Source organism: Nelumbo nucifera, chromosome 4 (assembly GCF_055504915.1).
Source record: "Nelumbo nucifera cultivar China Antique chromosome 4, China Antique-T2T, whole genome shotgun sequence".
Taxonomy (NCBI): domain Eukaryota; kingdom Viridiplantae; phylum Streptophyta; class Magnoliopsida; order Proteales; family Nelumbonaceae; genus Nelumbo; species Nelumbo nucifera.
Window position 1 is genome coordinate 50153967 of NC_142652.1, and position 12739 is coordinate 50166705.

Here is a 12739-nt window from a genome sequence, read left to right on the forward strand (position 1 = left end):
GGTAACCGTGCACAAGCTCCTACGTGAGCGGATTGTTTGCTTTTCAGATCTGCCGCACCACCGGATAAATGCAATACTATCGCGGGGCCAACAATGTACGACGAATGCCGAAAGCCCAGTTCTTGCATCGTTCCCATTCAGTAATGACGATTGTCCCGCAAGTGGTCCGAGTATCCGACGCGTTGTTTCCAATTGTCTCGCCGAAACGACAAATGGAATTTGCAAATACGATATCGAAATAAAATATTAATAAAATTGGGGTGCAACACGAGGACTTCCCAGGAGGTCAACGATCCTAATACTAGTCTCGGCCAAGCACGCTTAACTTCGGAGTTCTGATGGGATCCGGAGCATTAGTGCTGGTACGATCGCACCCGTTTAATTCATGCTCGCTTAGATCTTTATGCACTATCTTGCACCACTCCATTAATTGTTTTAGACTTGAAAAAACTGTGTATGCAGCCTTCCTCCCTTGGTAACTATGCTCAAGCTCCTACGTGAGCGGAGTGTTTGCTTTTCAGATCTGCCGCACCCCCGGATAGATGCAATACTATCGCGGGGCCCACAATGCACAACGAATGCCAAAAGCCCGGTTTTTGCATGGTTCCCATTCAGTAATGGCGATCGTGCCGCAAATGGTCTGAGTATTCGGCGCGTTGTTTGTGTTTGTCTCGCCGAAACGACAAATGGAATTTGCAAATTCGATATCGAAATAAAATATTAATAAAATTGGGGTGCAACACGAGGACTTCCAAGGAGGTCACCCATCCGAGTACTACTCTCGCCCAAACACACTTAACTTCGGAGTTCTGATGGGATCTGGTGCATTAGTGCTGGTATGATCGCACCCGTTTAATTCATTCTCGCTTAGATCTTTATGCACTATCTTGCTCCCCTCCATTAATTGTTTTAGACTTGAAAAAAGTGTTTATGTAGCCTTCCTCCCTTGGTAACCGTGCACAAGCTCCTACGTGAGCGGAGTGTTTGATTTTCAGATCTGCCGCACCTCTGGATAGATGCAATACTATCGCGGGGCCCACAATGCATGACGAATGCCGAAAGCCCGATTCTTGCATCGTTCCCATTCAGTAATGACGATCGTCCCGCAAGTGGTCCGAGTATCCGACGCGTTGTTTCCAGTTGTCTCGCCGAAACAACGAATGGAATTTGCAAATACAAATCAAAATAAAATATTAATAAAATTGGGGTGCAACACGAGGACTTCCGAGGAGGTCACCCATCCTAGTACTACTCTCGCCCAAGCACAGTTAACTTCGGAGTTCGGTTGGGATCCGGTGCATTAGTGCTGGTATGATCGCACCCGTTTAATTCATGCTCGCTTAGATCTTTATGTACTATCTTGCTCCCCTCCATTAATTGTTTTAGACTTGAAAAAACTGTGTATGCAGCCTTCCTCCCTTGGTAACCGTGCACAAGCTCCTACGTGAGCAGAGTGTTTGCTTTTCAGATCTGCCGCACCCCCGGATAGATGCAATACTATCACGGGGCCCACAATGCACGACCAATGCCAAAAGCCCAGTTTTTGCACGGTTCCCATTCAGTAATGACGATCGTGCCGCAAATGGTCCGAGTATCCGGCGCGTTGTTTGCGTTTGTCTCGCCGAAACGACAAATGGAATTTGTTAATACGATATCGAAATAAAATATTAATAAAATTGGGGTGCAACACGAGGACTTCCGTGGAGGTCAGCCATCCTAGTACTACTCTCGCCCAAGCACAATTAACTTCGGAGTTCGGATGGGATCCGGTGCATTACTGCTGGTATGATCGCACCCGTTTAATTCATGCTCGATTAGATCTTTATGCACTATCTTGCTCCCCTCCATTAATTGTTTTAGATTTGAAAGAAGTGTGTATGCAGCCTTCCTCCCTTGGTTACCGTGCACAAGCTCCTACGTGAGCGGAGTGTTTGCTTTTCAGATCTCGCACCTCCGGAAAGAAGCAATACTATCACGGGGCCCACAACGCATGACGAATGCCGAAAGCCGGTTCTTGCATCGTTGCCATTCAGTAATGACGATCGTGCCGCAAATGGTCCGAGTATCCGACGCGTTGTTTCCAGTTGTCTCGCCGAAAAAACAAATGGAATTTGCAAATACAAATCAAAATAAAATATTAATAAAATTGGGGTGCAACACGAGGACTTCCCAGGAGGTCACCCATGCTAGTACAACTCTCGCCCAAGCACACTTAACTTCGGAGTTCTGATGGGATCCAGTGCATTAGTGCTGGTATGATTGCACCCGTTTAATTCATGCTCGCTTAGATATTTATGCACTATCTTGCTCCCCTCCATTAATTGTTTTAGACTTGAAAAAACTGTGTATGCAGCCTTCCTCCCTTGGTAACCGTGCACAAGCTCCTACGTGAGCAGAGTGTTTGTTTTTCAGATCTGCCGCACCACTGGATAAATGCAATACTATCGCGGGGCCCACAATGCACGACGAATGCCAAAAGCCCGGTTCTTGCACGATTCCCATTCAGTAATGACGATCGTGCCGCAAATGGTCCGAGTATCCGGCGCTTTGTTTGCGTTTGTCTCGCCGAAACGACAAATGGAATTTGCAAATACGATATCGAAATAAAATATTAATAAAATTGGGGTGCAACACGAGGACTTCCCAGGAGGTCACCCATCCTAGTACTACTCTCGCCCAAGCACACTTAACTTCGGAGTTCTGATGGGATCCGGTGCAGTAGTGCAGGTAGGATCGCACCCGTTTAATTCATGCTCGCTTAGATCTTTATGCACTATCTTGCTCCCCTCCATTAATTGTTTTAGATTTGAAAAAAGTGTGTATGCAGCCTTCTTCCCTTGGTAACCGTGCACAAGCTCCTACGTGAGCAGAGTGTTTGCTTTTCAAATCTGCCGCACCCCCGGATAGATGCAATACTATCGCGGGGCCCACAATGCACGACGAATGGCAAAAGCCCGGTTTTTGCACGGTTCCCATTCAGTAATGACGATTGTGCCGCAAATGGTCCGAGTATCCGGCGCGTTGTTTGCGTTTGTCTCACCGAAACGACAAATGGAATTTGCAAATACGATATCGAAATAAAATATTAATAAAATTGGGGTGCAACACGAGGACTTCCCAAGAGGTCACCCATCCTAGACTACTCTCGCCCAAGCACACTTAACTTCGGAGTTCTGAAGGGATCCGGTGCATTAGTGCAGGTATGATCGCACCCGTTTAATTCATGCTCGCTTAGATCTTTATGCACTATCTTGCTCCCCTCCATTAATTGTTATAAATTTGAAAAAAGTGTGTATGCAGCCTTCCTCCCTTTGTAACCGTGCACTAACTCCTACGTGAGCGGAGTGTTTGTTTTCAGATCTGCCACTCCTCCGGATAGATGCAATACTATCGCGGGGCCCACAATGCATGACGAATGCCGAAAGCCCGATTCTTGCATCGTTCCCATTCAGTAATGACGATCGTCCCGCAAGTGGTCCGAGTATCCGACGCGTTGTTTCTAGTTGTCTCGCCGAAACAACAAATGGAATTTGCAAATACAAATCAAAATAAAATATTAATAAAATTGGGGTGGAACACGAGGACTTCCCAAGAGGTCACCCATCCTAGTATTATTCTCGCCCAAGCACGCTTAACTTCGGAGTTCTGATGGGATATAGTGCATTAGTGCTGGTATGATCTCACCCGTTTAATTCATGCTCGCTTAGATCTTTATGCACTATTTTGCTTTCCTCCATTAATTGTTTTAGAGTTGAAAAAAGTGTGTATGCAGCTTTCCTCCCATGGTAACCGTGCACAAGCTCCGACGTGAGCGGAGTGTTTGCTTTTCAGATCTGCCGCACCCACGGATAGATGCAATACTATCGCGGGGCCCACAATGTTTGACGAATGCCGAAAGCCCGGTTCTTGCACTATTCCCATTCAGTAATGACGATCGTGCCGCAAGTGGTCCGAGTATCTGACGCGTTGTTTCCAGTTGTCTCGCCAAAACAACAAATGGAATTTGCAAATACAAATCAAAATAAAATATTAATAAAATTGGAGTGCAATATGAGGACTTCCCAGGAGGTCACCCATCCTAGTACTACACTCGCCCAAGCACGCTTAACTTCGGAGTTCTGATGGGATCCGGTGCATTTGTGCTGGTATGATCGCACCCGTTTAATTAATGCTCGCTTAGATCGATATGCACTATCTTGCTCCCCACCATTTATTGTTTTAGATTTGAAAAAACTGTGTGAGCAGCATTCCTCCCTTGGTAACCGTGCACGAGCTCCTACGTGAGCGGAGTGTTTGCTTTTCAGATCAGCTGCACCCCCGGATAGATGCAATACTATCGCGGGGCCCACAATGCATGACGAATGCCGAAAGCCCGGTTTTTGCACCATTCCCATTCAGTAATGACGATTGTCCCGCAAGTGGTCCGAGTATCCGACGTGTTGTTTCCAATTGTCTCGCCGAAACAACAAATGAAATTTGCAAATACAAATCAAAATAAAATATTAATAAAATTGGGGTGCAACACGAGGACTTCCCAGGAGGTCAACCATCCTAGTACTACTCTCGCCCAAGCACGCTTAACTTCGGAGTTCTGATGGGATCCGGTGCATTAGTGCTGGTATGATCACACCCGTTTAATTCATGCTCGCTTAGATCTTTATGCACTATCTTGCTCCCCTCCATTAATTGTTTTAGATTTGAAAAAACTGTGTATGCTGCCTTCCTCCCTCGGTAACCGTGCACAAGCTCCTACGTGAGCGGAGTGTTAGCCTTTCAGATCTGCCGCACCACCGGATAAATGCAATACTATCGCGGGGCCCACATTGCACGACGAGTGCCAAAAGCCGAGTTCTTGCATGGTTCCCATTCAGTAATGACGATCGTGCCGCAAATGGTCCGAGTATCCGACGCGTTGTTTGCGTTTGTCTCGCTGAAACGACAAATGGAATTTGCAAACACGATATCGAAATAAAATATTAATAAAATTGGGGTGCAACACGAGGACTTCCCAGGAGGTCAGCCATCCTAGTACTACTCTCGCCCAAGCACGCTTAACTTTGGAGTAATAATGGGATCCGGTGAATTAGTGCTAGTATGATCGCATCCGTTTAATTCATGCTCGCTTAGATCTTTATGCACTATCTTGCTCTCCTCCATTAATTGTTTTAGACTTGAAAAAAGTGTGTATGCAGCCTTCCTCCCTTGGTAACCGTGCACGAGCTCCTACGTGAGCGGAGTGTTTGATATTCAGATCTGCCGCACCCCCGGATAGATGCAATACTATCGTGGGGCCCACAATGCACGACGAATGCCGAAAGCCCGGTTCTTGCACCGTTCCGATTCAGTAATGACGATCGTCCCGCAAGTGGTTCGAGTATCCAACGCGTTGTTTCCAGTTGTCTCGCCGAAACAACAAATGGAATTTGCAAATACGATATCGAAATAAAATATTAATAAAATTGGGGTGCAACACGAGGATTTCCCAGGATGTCACCCATCCTAGTACTACTCTCGCCCAAGCACGATTAACTTCGGAGTTCGGATGGGATCCGGTGCATTAGTGCTGGTATGATCGCACCCGTTTAATTCATGCTCGATTAGATCTTTATGCACTATCTTGCTCCCGTCCATTAATTGTTTTAGATTTGAAAAAAGTGTGTATGCAGCCTTCCTCCCTTGGTAACCGTGCACAAGCTCCGACGTGAGCGGAGTGTTTGCTTTTCAGATCTGCCACACACCCGGATAGATGCAATACAATCGCGGGGCCCACAATGCAAGACGAATGCCGAAAGCCCGGTTCTTGCACCGTTCCCATTCAGTAATGGCGATCGTCCCGCAAGTGGTTCGAGTATCCGACGCGTTGTTTCCAGTTGTCTCGCCGAAACAACAAATGGAATTTGCAAATACAAATCAAAATAAAATATTAATAAAATTGGGGTGCAATACGAGGACTTCCCAGGAGGTCACCCATCCTACTACTACTCTCGCCCAAGCACAATTAACTTCGGAGTTCGGATGGGATCTGGTGCATTAGTGCTGGTATGATCGCACCCGTTTAATTCATGCTCGATTAGATCTTTATGCACTATCTTGCTCCCGTCCATTAATTGTTTTAGATTTGAAAAAAGTGTGTATGCAGCCTTCCTCCCTTGGTAACCGTGCACGAGCTCCTACGTGAGCGGAGTGTTTGATTTTCAGATCTGCCGCACCCCCGGATAGATGCAATACTATCGTGGGACCCACAATGCACGACGAATGCCGAAAGCCCGGTTCTTGCACCGTTCCCATTCAGTAATGACGATCGTCCCGCAAGTGGTTGGAGTATCCGACGCGTTGTTTCCAGTTGTCTCGCCGAAACAACAAATGGAATTTGCAAATACGATATCGAAATAAAATATTAATAAAATTGGGGTGCACACGAGGATTTCCCAGGAGGTCACCCATCCTAGTACTACTCTCGCCCAAGCACAATTAACTTCGGAGTTCGGATGGGATCCGGTGCATTAGTGCTGGTATGATCTCGCCCGTTTAATTCATGCTCGCTTAGATCTTTATGCACTATTTTGCTCCCCTCCATTAATTGTTTTAGACTTGAAAAAAGTTTGTATGCAGCCTTCCTCCCTTGGTAACCGTGCACAAGCTCCTACGTGAGCGGAGTGTTTGCTTTTCAGATCTGCCGCACCTCCGGATAGATGCAATACTATCGTAGGGGCCCACAATGTATGACGAATGCCGAAAGCCCGGTTCTTGCACTATTCCCATTCAGTAATGACGATCGTGCCGCAAGTGGTCCGAGTATCTGACGCGTTGTTTCCAGTTGTCTCGCCAAAACAACAAATGGAATTTGCAAACACAAATCAAAATAAAATATTAATATAATTGGAGTGCAATACGAGGACTTCCCAGGAGGTCACCCATCCTAGTACTACTCTCGCCCAAGCACGCTTAACTTCGGAGTTTTGATGGGATCCGGTGCATTTGTGCTGCTTTGATCGAGTATCCGACGCGTTGTTTCCAGTTGTCTCGCCGAAACAACAAATGAAATTTGCAAATACAAATCAAAATAAAATATTAATAAAATTGGGGTGCAACACGAGGATTTCCCAGGAGGTCAACCATCCTAGTACTACTCTCGCCCAAGCACGCTTAACTTCGGAGTTCTGATGGGATCCGGTGCATTAGTGCTGGTATGATCGCACCCGTTTAATTCATGCTCGCTTAGATCTTTATGCACTATCTTGCTCCCCTCCATTAATTGTTTTAGATTTGAAAAAAGTGTGTATCCAGCCTTTCTCCCTCGGTAACCGTGCACAAGCTCCTACGTGAGCGGAGTGTTTGCTTTTCAGATCTGCCGCACCACCGGATAAATGCAATACTATCGCGGGGCCCACATTGCACGACGAATGCCAAAAGCCAAGTTCTTGCACGGTTCCCATTCAGTAATGACGATCGTGCCGCAAATGGTCCGAGTATCCGACGCGTTGTTTGTGTTTGTCTCGCTGAAACGACAAATGGAATTTGCAAACACGATATCGAAATAAAATATTAATAAAATTGGGGTGCAACACGAGGACTTCCCAAGAGGTCACCCATCCTAGTACTACTCTCGCCCAAGCACGCTTAACTTCGGAGTTCTAATGGGTTCCGGTGAATTAGTGCTAGTATGATCGCATCCGTTTAATTCATGCTCGCTTAGATCTTTATGCACTATCTTGCTCTCCTCCATTAATTGTTTTAGACTTGAAAAAAGTGTGTATGCAGCCTTCCTCCCTTGGTAACCGTGCACGAGCTCCTACGTGAGCGGAGTGTTTGATTTTCAGATCTGCCGCACCCCCGGATAGATGCAATACTATCGTGGGGCCCACAATGCACGACGAATGCCGAAAGCCCGGTTCTTGCACCGTTCCCATTCAGTAATGACGATCGTCCCGCAAGTGGTTCGAGTATCCAACGCGTTGTTTCCAGTTGTCTCGCCGAAACAACAAATGGAATTTGCAAATACGATATCGAAATAAAATATTAATAAAATTGGGGTGCAACACGAGGATTTCCCAGGAGGTCACACATCCTAGTACTACTCTCGCCCAAGCACAATTAACTTCGGAGTTCGGATGGGATCCGGTGCATTAGTGCTGGTATGATCGCACCCGTTTAATTCATGCTCGATTAGATCTTTATGCACTATCTTGCTCCCGTCCATTAATTGTTTTAGATTTGAAAAAAGTGTGTATGCAGCCTTCCTCCCTTGGTAACCGTGCACAAGCTCCGACGTGAGCGGAGTGTTTGCTTTTCAGATCTGCCACACACCCGGATAGATGCAATACTATCGCGGGGCCCACAATGCAAGACGAATGCCGAAAGCCCGGTTCTTGCACCGTTCCCATTCAGTAATGGCGATCGTCCCGCAAGTGGTTCGAGTATCCGACGCGTTGTTTCCAGTTGTCTCGCCGAAACAACAAATGGAATTTGCAAATACAAATCAAAATAAAATATTAATAAAATTGGGGTGCAATACGAGGACTTCCCAGGAGGTCACCCATCCTACTACTACTCTCGCCCAAGCACAATTAACTTCGGAGTTCGGATGGGATCTGGTGCATTAGTGCTGGTATGATCGCACCCGTTTAATTCATGCTCGATTAGATCTTTATGCACTATCTTGCTCCCGTCCATTAATTGTTTTAGATTTGAAAAAAGTGTGTATGCAGCCTTCCTCCCTTGGTAACCGTGCACGAGCTCCTACGTGAGCGGAGTGTTTGATTTTCAGATCTGCCGCACCCCCGGATAGATGCAATACTATCGTGGGACCCACAATGCACGACGAATGCCGAAAGCCCGGTTCTTGCACCGTTCCCATTCAGTAATGACGATCGTCCCGCAAGTGGTTGGAGTATCCGACGCGTTGTTTCCAGTTGTCTCGCCGAAACAACAAATGGAATTTGCAAATACGATATCGAAATAAAATATTAATAAAATTGGGGTGCACACGAGGATTTCCCAGGAGGTCACCCATCCTAGTACTACTCTCGCCCAAGCACAATTAACTTCGGAGTTCGGATGGGATCCGGTGCATTAGTGCTGGTATGATCTCGCCCGTTTAATTCATGCTCGCTTAGATCTTTATGCACTATTTTGCTCCCCTCCATTAATTGTTTTAGACTTGAAAAAAGTTTGTATGCAGCCTTCCTCCCTTGGTAACCGTGCACAAGCTCCTACGTGAGCGGAGTGTTTGCTTTTCAGATCTGCCGCACCTCCGGATAGATGCAATACTATCGTAGGGGCCCACAATGTATGACGAATGCCGAAAGCCCGGTTCTTGCACTATTCCCATTCAGTAATGACGATCGTGCCGCAAGTGGTCCGAGTATCTGACGCGTTGTTTCCAGTTGTCTCGCCAAAACAACAAATGGAATTTGCAAACACAAATCAAAATAAAATATTAATATAATTGGAGTGCAATACGAGGACTTCCCAGGAGGTCACCCATCCTAGTACTACTCTCGCCCAAGCACGCTTAACTTCGGAGTTTTGATGGGATCCGGTGCATTTGTGCTGCTTTGATCGAGTATCCGACGCGTTGTTTCCAGTTGTCTCGCCGAAACAACAAATGAAATTTGCAAATACAAATCAAAATAAAATATTAATAAAATTGGGGTGCAACACGAGGATTTCCAAGGAGGTCAACCATCCTAGTACTACTCTCGCCCAAGCACGCTTAACTTCGGAGTTCTGATGGGATCCGGTGCATTAGTGCTGGTATGATCGCACCCGTTTAATTCATGCTCGCTTAGATCTTTATGCACTATCTTGCTCCCCTCCATTAATTGTTTTAGATTTGAAAAAAGTGTGTATCCAGCCTTTCTCCCTCGGTAACCGTGCACAAGCTCCTACGTGAGCGGAGTGTTTGCTTTTCAGATCTGCCGCACCACCGGATAAATGCAATACTATCGCGGGGCCCACATTGCACGACGAATGCCAAAAGCCAAGTTCTTGCACGGTTCCCATTCAGTAATGACGATCGTGCCGCAAATGGTCCGAGTATCCGACGCGTTGTTTGTGTTTGTCTCGCTGAAACGACAAATGGAATTTGCAAACACGATATCGAAATAAAATATTAATAAAATTGGGGTGCAACACGAGGACTTCCCAAGAGGTCACCCATCCTAGTACTACTCTCGCCCAAGCACGCTTAACTTCGGAGTTCTAATGGGTTCCGGTGAATTAGTGCTAGTATGATCGCATCCGTTTAATTCATGCTCGCTTAGATCTTTATGCACTATCTTGCTCTCCTCCATTAATTGTTTTAGACTTGAAAAAAGTGTGTATGCAGCCTTCCTCCCTTGGTAACCGTGCACGAGCTCCTACGTGAGCGGAGTGTTTGATTTTCAGATCTGCCGCACCCCCGGATAGATGCAATACTATCGTGGGGCCCACAATGCACGACGAATGCCGAAAGCCCGGTTCTTGCACCGTTCCCATTCAGTAATGACGATCGTCCCGCAAGTGGTTCGAGTATCCAACGCGTTGTTTCCAGTTGTCTCGCCGAAACAACAAATGGAATTTGCAAATACGATATCGAAATAAAATATTAATAAAATTGGGGTGCAACACGAGGATTTCCCAGGAGGTCACCCATCCTAGTACTACTCTCGCCCAAGCACAATTAACTTCGGAGTTCGGATGGGATCCGGTGCATTAGTGCTGGTATGATCGCACCCGTTTAATTCATGCTCGATTAGATCTTTATGCACTATCTTGCTCCCGTCCATTAATTGTTTTAGATTTGAAAAAAGTGTGTATGCAGCCTTCCTCCCTTGGTAACCGTGCACAAGCTCCGACGTGAGCGGAGTGTTTGTTTTTCAGATCTGCCACACCCCCGGATAGATGCAATACTATCGCGGGGCCCACAATGCAAGACGAATGCCGAAAGCCCGGTTCTTGCACCGTTCCCATTCAGTAATGGCGATCGTCCCGCAAGTGGTTCGAGTATCCGACGCGTTGTTTCCAGTTGTCTCGCCGAAACAACAAATGGAATTTGCAAATACAAATCAAAATAAAATATTAATAAAACTGGGGTGCAATACGAGGACTTCCCAGGAGGTCACCCATCCTACTACTACTCTCGCCCAAGCACAATTAACTTCGGAGTTCGGATGGGATCCGGTGCATTAGTGCTGGTATGATCGCACCAGTTTAATTCATGCTCGATTAGATCTTTATTCACTATCTTGCTCCCGTCCATTAATTGTTTTAGATTTGAAAAGAGTGTTTATGCAGCCTTCCTCCCTTGGTAACCGTGCACAAGCTCCTACGTGAGCGGAGTGTTTGCTTTTCAGATCTGCCGCACCTCCGGATAGATGCAATACTATCGCGGGGCCCACAATGCATGATGAATGCCGAAAGCCCGGTTCTTGCGTCGTTCCCATTCAGTAATGACGATCGTCCCGCAAGTGGTCCGAGTATCCGACGCGTTGTTTCCAATTGTCTCGCCGAAACAACAAATGGAATTTGCAAATACAAATCAAAATAAAATATTAATAAAATTGGGGTGCAACACGAGGACTTCCCAGGAGGTCACCCATCCTAGTACTACTCTCGCCCAAGCACGCTTAACTTCGGAGTTCTGATGGGATCCAGTGCATTAGTGCTGGTATGATCTCGCCCGTTTATTTCATGCTCGCTTAGATCTTTATGCACTATTTTGCTCCCCTCCATTAATTGTTTTAGACTTGAAAAAAGTTTGTATGCAGCCTTCCTCCCTTGGTAACCGTGCACAAGCTCCTACGTGAGCGGAGTGTTTGCTTTTCAGATCTGCCGCACCTCCGGATAGATGCAATACTATCGCGGGGCCCAAAATGTATGACGAATGCCGAAAGCCCGGTTCTTGCACTATTCCCATTCAGTAATGACGATCGTACCGCAAGTGGTCCGAGTATCTGACGCGTTGTTTCCAGTTGTCTCTCCAAAACAACAAATGGAATTTGCAAATACAAATCAAAATAAAATATTAATAAAATTGGAGTGCTATACGAGGACTTCCCAGGAGGTCACACATCCTAGTACTACTCTCGCCCAAGCACGCTTAACTTCGGAGTTCTGATGGGATCCGGTGCATTTGTGCTGGTATGATCGCACCCGTTTAATTAATGCTCGCTTAGATCTTTATGCACTATCTTGCTCCCCTCCATTTATTGTTTTAGATTTGAAAAAACTGTGTGAGCAGCATTCCTCCCTTGGTAACCGTGCACGAGCTCCTACGTGAGCGGAGTGTTTGCTTTTCAGATCTGCTGCACCCCCGGATAGATGCAATACTATCGCTGGGCCCACAATGCATGACGAATGCCGAAAGCCCGGTTTTTGCACCGTTCCCATTCAATAATGACGATTGTCCCGCAAGTGGTTCGAGTATCCGACGCATTGTTTCCAGTTTTCTCGCCGAAACAACAAATGGAATTTGCAAATACGATATCGAAATAAAATATTAATAAAATTGGGGTGCAACACGAGGATTTCCCAGGAGGTCACCCATCCTAGTACTACTCTCGCCCAAGCACAATTAACTTCGGAGTTCGGATGGGATCCGGTGCATTAGTGCTGGTATGATCGCACCCGTTTAATTCATGCTCGATTAGATCTTTATGCACTATCTTGCTCCCCTCCATTAATTGTTTTAGATTTGAAAAAAGTGTGTATGTAGCCTTCCTCCCTTGGTAACCATGCACGAGCTCCTACGTGAGCG

General features: G+C 46.3%; 20 non-coding genes and 8 pseudogenes across 20 annotated transcripts; all 28 read right to left on the reverse strand.

Annotated features, from left to right (window-relative positions):
* Positions 1-257: 257 nt before the first annotated feature.
* Positions 258-376, reverse strand: LOC148792400 (5S ribosomal RNA; annotated as a pseudogene).
* Positions 377-731: 355 nt separating this feature from the next.
* On the reverse strand, positions 732-850 carry LOC148792401 (5S ribosomal RNA). Its single transcript, XR_016070014.1, has one exon. It is a non-coding gene; the product is annotated as a 5S ribosomal RNA (ribosomal RNA).
* A 354-nt stretch (positions 851-1204) lies between these two features.
* LOC148792402 (5S ribosomal RNA) lies at positions 1205-1323 on the reverse strand. The gene has a single exon (XR_016069323.1). It is a non-coding gene; the product is annotated as a 5S ribosomal RNA (ribosomal RNA).
* Positions 1324-1678: 355 nt separating this feature from the next.
* On the reverse strand, positions 1679-1797 carry LOC148792403 (5S ribosomal RNA; annotated as a pseudogene).
* A 351-nt stretch (positions 1798-2148) lies between these two features.
* On the reverse strand, positions 2149-2267 carry LOC148792404 (5S ribosomal RNA). Its single transcript, XR_016069161.1, has one exon. It is a non-coding gene; the product is annotated as a 5S ribosomal RNA (ribosomal RNA).
* A 355-nt stretch (positions 2268-2622) lies between these two features.
* Positions 2623-2741, reverse strand: LOC148792405 (5S ribosomal RNA). The gene has a single exon (XR_016075079.1). It is a non-coding gene; the product is annotated as a 5S ribosomal RNA (ribosomal RNA).
* Positions 2742-3096: 355 nt separating this feature from the next.
* Positions 3097-3214, reverse strand: LOC148792406 (5S ribosomal RNA). Its single transcript, XR_016070726.1, has one exon. It is a non-coding gene; the product is annotated as a 5S ribosomal RNA (ribosomal RNA).
* A 353-nt stretch (positions 3215-3567) lies between these two features.
* On the reverse strand, positions 3568-3686 carry LOC148792407 (5S ribosomal RNA; annotated as a pseudogene).
* A 354-nt stretch (positions 3687-4040) lies between these two features.
* Positions 4041-4159, reverse strand: LOC148792408 (5S ribosomal RNA). Its single transcript, XR_016075158.1, has one exon. It is a non-coding gene; the product is annotated as a 5S ribosomal RNA (ribosomal RNA).
* A 354-nt stretch (positions 4160-4513) lies between these two features.
* LOC148792409 (5S ribosomal RNA) lies at positions 4514-4632 on the reverse strand. Its single transcript, XR_016072070.1, has one exon. It is a non-coding gene; the product is annotated as a 5S ribosomal RNA (ribosomal RNA).
* A 355-nt stretch (positions 4633-4987) lies between these two features.
* On the reverse strand, positions 4988-5106 carry LOC148792410 (5S ribosomal RNA; annotated as a pseudogene).
* Positions 5107-5461: 355 nt separating this feature from the next.
* LOC148792411 (5S ribosomal RNA) lies at positions 5462-5580 on the reverse strand. The gene has a single exon (XR_016074626.1). It is a non-coding gene; the product is annotated as a 5S ribosomal RNA (ribosomal RNA).
* Positions 5581-5934: 354 nt separating this feature from the next.
* On the reverse strand, positions 5935-6053 carry LOC148792412 (5S ribosomal RNA). Its single transcript, XR_016075162.1, has one exon. It is a non-coding gene; the product is annotated as a 5S ribosomal RNA (ribosomal RNA).
* A 355-nt stretch (positions 6054-6408) lies between these two features.
* On the reverse strand, positions 6409-6526 carry LOC148792413 (5S ribosomal RNA; annotated as a pseudogene).
* Positions 6527-6881: 355 nt separating this feature from the next.
* On the reverse strand, positions 6882-7000 carry LOC148792414 (5S ribosomal RNA; annotated as a pseudogene).
* Positions 7001-7082: 82 nt separating this feature from the next.
* On the reverse strand, positions 7083-7201 carry LOC148792415 (5S ribosomal RNA). The gene has a single exon (XR_016071348.1). It is a non-coding gene; the product is annotated as a 5S ribosomal RNA (ribosomal RNA).
* Positions 7202-7556: 355 nt separating this feature from the next.
* On the reverse strand, positions 7557-7675 carry LOC148792416 (5S ribosomal RNA). Its single transcript, XR_016069971.1, has one exon. It is a non-coding gene; the product is annotated as a 5S ribosomal RNA (ribosomal RNA).
* Positions 7676-8030: 355 nt separating this feature from the next.
* LOC148792417 (5S ribosomal RNA) lies at positions 8031-8149 on the reverse strand. Its single transcript, XR_016075198.1, has one exon. It is a non-coding gene; the product is annotated as a 5S ribosomal RNA (ribosomal RNA).
* Positions 8150-8503: 354 nt separating this feature from the next.
* On the reverse strand, positions 8504-8622 carry LOC148792418 (5S ribosomal RNA). Its single transcript, XR_016075163.1, has one exon. It is a non-coding gene; the product is annotated as a 5S ribosomal RNA (ribosomal RNA).
* Positions 8623-8977: 355 nt separating this feature from the next.
* Positions 8978-9095, reverse strand: LOC148792419 (5S ribosomal RNA; annotated as a pseudogene).
* Positions 9096-9450: 355 nt separating this feature from the next.
* LOC148792420 (5S ribosomal RNA) lies at positions 9451-9569 on the reverse strand (annotated as a pseudogene).
* An 82-nt stretch (positions 9570-9651) lies between these two features.
* Positions 9652-9770, reverse strand: LOC148792421 (5S ribosomal RNA). The gene has a single exon (XR_016073366.1). It is a non-coding gene; the product is annotated as a 5S ribosomal RNA (ribosomal RNA).
* Positions 9771-10125: 355 nt separating this feature from the next.
* Positions 10126-10244, reverse strand: LOC148792422 (5S ribosomal RNA). The gene has a single exon (XR_016069972.1). It is a non-coding gene; the product is annotated as a 5S ribosomal RNA (ribosomal RNA).
* Positions 10245-10599: 355 nt separating this feature from the next.
* On the reverse strand, positions 10600-10718 carry LOC148792423 (5S ribosomal RNA). The gene has a single exon (XR_016071351.1). It is a non-coding gene; the product is annotated as a 5S ribosomal RNA (ribosomal RNA).
* Positions 10719-11072: 354 nt separating this feature from the next.
* LOC148792424 (5S ribosomal RNA) lies at positions 11073-11191 on the reverse strand. Its single transcript, XR_016074790.1, has one exon. It is a non-coding gene; the product is annotated as a 5S ribosomal RNA (ribosomal RNA).
* Positions 11192-11545: 354 nt separating this feature from the next.
* Positions 11546-11664, reverse strand: LOC148792425 (5S ribosomal RNA). The gene has a single exon (XR_016070250.1). It is a non-coding gene; the product is annotated as a 5S ribosomal RNA (ribosomal RNA).
* Positions 11665-12018: 354 nt separating this feature from the next.
* On the reverse strand, positions 12019-12137 carry LOC148792426 (5S ribosomal RNA). Its single transcript, XR_016070099.1, has one exon. It is a non-coding gene; the product is annotated as a 5S ribosomal RNA (ribosomal RNA).
* Positions 12138-12492: 355 nt separating this feature from the next.
* LOC148792427 (5S ribosomal RNA) lies at positions 12493-12611 on the reverse strand. Its single transcript, XR_016071352.1, has one exon. It is a non-coding gene; the product is annotated as a 5S ribosomal RNA (ribosomal RNA).
* Positions 12612-12739: the final 128 nt, after the last annotated feature.